The following is a 5305-nucleotide window of genomic DNA, read 5'->3' on the forward strand; positions in this document are numbered from 1 at the left end:
AGCCGTGTTTTTTAAAAATAATTGCACATATTGTAACGTTTAAACATTGTATATTTCATTCACTCATTCATTTGTAATTACGAAATTAAATGTAAAACATATATTATTTTTAATATTTAATATTTATTTTTTAATTTATGTGTTTATTTAAATGTTTCATGATATATTTATAATATTTGGATATATCGTGGATAACGCACTGAGCTTTTTTTTAAAAAAAACTTCAAATATTACGGAACTAATTAATGAAATATTGAAATAAAAAAATAAATCTAAAAATTAATATAAATAATTAACATTAAGAATATGCATAAATAATTAATATCAATGTTATAAATAATGTTACATAAATTTCAATTATACATCTGTTATGTTGTCATGTAAAGGGATCTGACTTGTACAAAATCTTCTAATATGTCCTGTTGCACTGCACCTGCCCCACTTACGAGACTGGAAAAATTCTCTGGTCGATAGTATTCTAGACGTATGTGTGCGTGTAGGAGTACGTGGCCCGATTGTTGGTGGCAACAAGTTATTCAATGTGAGAATGTGATCGGGAACTTCCTACTCGATTTCATTCGGTACAGGAAATATGGTTTCGGCATATGCTGTTCTCCAAGAACCAGTCGTGTAATAAGCACTGTATAAAGTGTATGGTGGAATTTCTCTATACATAGCCACCGCCACTGCATGTGTATACGAAAAAACTCTCCAACTGAAACTTTATACACGTGCATGTGTTATCATTCAAGTCGACGATGTATCCGAAATTACGTGCACATCTCGCGGAGAAGCGAAACTGATCCAGTGGCTCTACATATACCTTCCTTGCCACCTCTAGAGTTTTGAAAAGTTTATCTTCCTGAGTCGGGGTTAGCACACTTGTACAACTCTGTGATTCCTCACGACGATCATGAAACCATTGTTGCAGTTTGTTACGAATGTTTTCAAGCATTGCGAGAATTGATAACTCTTGATCTTTCTTAAATAAAGCATTGAGCGACTTCACATTGTTCGACGTCATCATGTTGTATCGACGTCCTGAAAAATGTGATCGTGCTTAATGTTCGATCCCCATCTCTATCAGATACTCCCATGCATCATAGGATTTACTTTCTATTTCAACCATAAACTTTTCAAACTCTTGAAAACTGTAAGCCTCTACAACTTTCCTAAACAACGTAACGATGCCCTTGCTTCGATACTTGGCCTTCAGATTCCTTGTATATGGTACATACAATAACCATGATGTGCCTTGGGGAAGATTTCGGCGATACCGTTAATTATTGACTGCCATTGGTCGATTACGAATGCAAGGTTCTCGACATCCCCAATTACTTCCTTCAACTTCGTGAAAAACCAACACATTGCCAGATTGTTTTCTCCTTCAACTATGTCGAATGCAAGATGGTAAATTTAGATGTTAGCATCTTGACATGTTGCAATAATCAACTTACCCCCGTATCTCGCCTTGAGGGTTGTACCGTCGACTAGAATTAAGGGTTATCTTGCGTTTCGAAATCCTCGAACGCATTGTCCAAGGGCCATAAAGAAACACTTGAAGCGTTTCTCGTCATCTTTCTCAATAAAAAATGTCGATCCAATATTAATTATTCCCATGTTATAGCAAAATCTGACTAATTTAAATAAACAATAATCATAATTTAAATAATTAAATAAACAATATTAAAAAATTGAAAAATTAACAATTGAATTAAATAATTAATTACACATTAAATAAAGAATTGATAAATAATTAAATAAACAATTGAAATTAATTATTAAATTAGTTAGACATTAAGTAAACAATTGATTAAATAATTAATTAAACAATTGAAATGAATAATTAACATTAGAAATAACTATTAAATAAACATCTAAACAAAGAAATACCTGGCTAATTTAACATAACTCTCCTCGGTCGAACCCATCAAGTCCTCTAACGCGCATTCTTTGGCCTTCCAAACCTTCTAATAACTCATGATCACCCCGTACTCTCGACGAACGTCATTAATAATGTCCGAAGGTCCTGTAGATTGTTCGTGGGTCCTGAAACTTGTGCATTACTTCTTAATCAATGAACCACGATCGGGCTTGCCTGTGATCATTTAGATGAATACCCACTTCGCAAGTATGTTCCCGTGCATACTTACGAATCACAAAGAACTCATTCGTGTCCATTTTCGTTGCTCGCAAAAGCCAAAGGCAACTGTTGTCAACGCAAACAATTGTGTAAATCGACTTGTTTGATTTCTTTACTTTAAACTCAAAATTGTGTTTTAAAGCAATCTGGTGAACAGCTTCTTGTAAATCTTTTTTCGTGTCAAACTGTTGCTCGACATACAAATCTTCATCATCGAGGACTATACGCGAACATTTAGAGGACCGTGCACTCGGTCCAGCCTGTGAGCTCCCACTCGACGCATGTCTCAAACGGGATAAAGCAATCAAATTCTCATTTGTAAAGTCATTATCTCTTTCGTTGTCTTGAACTACCGAGCAAATTCTATGTGTAACAGTGAGATCATGGTGAGGAGCAACTGTCTTTGGAACAGCTACAACATTATCACGCACTATTTCCACTGTGTCCCAAAACTCATTCACATTACGATCCCCTCCATCGAAATCTTCTTATTCACTCTTGGGGGCATTCTTCTTCATCAAAGTTATGCAAATAGGAATAGCACGTTTCTGGTTCATTTCAATTAAAACCTTCATTTCAACTTCAAAAGTAACTATTATAGGTGGAATTGAAATGGATGTATACTCGCCGCCCATTAGAATTCCCAATTCCATGTCGTACTCAGAGGGATCGACTTTCAATAAGTTCTGTATCTCATTGTACATTTCTGCATATAATGTACTTGACGTTATTACAATTGTAGTACAATCATGTTTTTCACTCGTCCATTTCCACACCTATCGATCATTTTCATTATTTTCAAATTCACCAAAATAACAAATCGGGACAGCATTTGATCACATATCTGCATTAGGAAATATCATTTATTAAAAAATTTGTAATTATGAGAATAAAATGACAAAAAAAAAAAGGCCCGGATGTGGACATTTGGCCCGGACGCCTGGGCCGGGCTGTTAACATTCGACTCGAACGACCGGGCCGGATGTTAACAGTCGGCCCGATCTTCTGGTCGGCTGTCTTCTTCATTTTACATCTGAATAGATGAATTCTTTTCCTCGTTTTTGCTAAAAAAAATTATAAATCCGTTTAAGACTGTAATATTTTATTTTTCTAAGATCATACGATGAAATAAGATTTAAATATTCAAACTATGTACTAATTTAACTAAAATAAAATTAAAAATACGTATTTATACTTATTAATTTCAAGTGCCGACTATGAGTAATATTTTTTTGTTGAGCCTTTAATACTTTTTTGAGATTTTAATGTTCAAGTAGATAGAAGAGAAATTTTTTTTAACTATGTTGGAGAATCTGATAAGGAAAGTAATTTCGTTTTGAAATTTAAGTGGAATCGTTTAGATTTATTAAATTTTTTAAAGACGATATTATTGTCTTTTGAGCAAATGATATGTTTTTGTAATTACAACACATAATAAGGGCAAAAATGACATTTACTCTTCAAAAGGCTCTTTTGGTGAATGGCAAAAAAAATTTGGTCAGCGTGAAAAATTGGTCTTTTGACCGGATGGTTCTTAAAAGTACCCCTATATAGAAAGGAGTTATAGCCATATGAAGATAGAGAAGTAATTTATCCCATTTTGATTAACTATAAATTTGGCTAAATTTGATTTGGCCTGGTTCTAGTAGTTATTTTCACAAATGATACAACCTGGTTTGATTACGAGCAGAAATAGAACTCAGATCCATGGTCATGTCTTGCCATTTTTAGAATCACTTTATCGTCTCGTATGCAATACTGAAAAGACGTAGAACGAAATATCGATAATTTATTAAATTAATCACAACTATTAGTATTATTTAAAACCAAATATTTTGAAGTTTCAAAGAGGATTCTTGAGCACATGTGAGCACGGGGACTGGCTCTGTACAAAAGTTAAAAGAGTCCCGGAAAATAAAGACTTTGTATTTGGTAATTTACTGAAATGGAGGATACAGAAATCCGCAGATTTTCAAAGCAAAGCGTGAGAGTTTTGAGTTTTGAGTGTGAACTCAATCAGCTATTTCTATTTATTTATAATTAATCGTGATCAGATTTCGATGTCACCCTAATCAAGATGCCTGGACCACGGTCGGGATTGGACTCGTTAACTCTATATGGTAAGTGTCACTGGGCTGATCCGCTGAGATTTCCAGCACTCAAGACCAGCCAACATGCACTTAGACACTCCCGATTTAGTGTAACAAGCAAAAATTGATTAAGTATGCAAAAAATTGAATATTGAAGCAACACACGAAGAAAATTGAATGAATTTACGGGTACCGACCCTACTTTGAGTGTGTTTGAGTTACATTATTTTTGAAAAATGTATTTTGGAATAGTAAATTCATGGAAAATGTGTGATTAAAAAATAAAGAAAAATTTTAGATTTGTGTGTAATATTATTTTATTGAAGAATATGTGATTGAAATGATGTCAAATCACTGTTTAAGAATATATTTTTTCAAAATAATGAGGTTCAAACGGGGCCTTTATTTCTCAATCAAAATAAAGAAACACGTTACAAAATTGTGTGAAGGGCCAGCACATCTTGCTGCCTCATCGCCTCTTCCTTTCCTCTTCTCAGCCCACTTTTCTAAATGTCCAATACTTAGAATAAATAGGCCAAAATTCGGATTGCAGTTGACAACCTCAACCGCTGATTAAGTTTTTCAACCCTCTCCTGCTAGAAACTATCCAAAATTACCCCCTCAATCAATCCTACAACATTAACAGCCATCATGTGCCTTTCCTATGGTCTAATATTTACTAAATTCGAGTACCAAAATCAGCTAAATAGCAAGAACAGCCCCAACCGCTGACATCTATCAATGTCAACCCGATTTGCGTCCTCGAACTCCATTTGTGATGCTGCCATAAAAAAATTAGGAATCAATGCCTCGGTCACTTGCTCATCGCAAAACCCATGGTTGCCTTGATTTTCTAGGATCTGTGCATTGCAATCGAGCATCGCGCACACCTTTTGCCATGTCATGGTTTTGGCAAGGCAACTCCCGTGACATATATATTTTTCTCGCACACTGTCTTGCTTCCTTTCCCGAATATTTGCATTGCACCGTACATCACGCACACTTTCGGCCACATTGGCATCGGACAATGCAGTACCAGGGCCCTGCTCATCCCCCCCCCCCCCCCCCCCCT

The sequence above is a fragment of the Olea europaea genome, chromosome 9 (assembly GCF_002742605.1).
Source record: "Olea europaea var. sylvestris chromosome 9, O_europaea_v1, whole genome shotgun sequence".
In the NCBI taxonomy this organism is placed as follows: Eukaryota; Viridiplantae; Streptophyta; class Magnoliopsida; order Lamiales; family Oleaceae; genus Olea; species Olea europaea.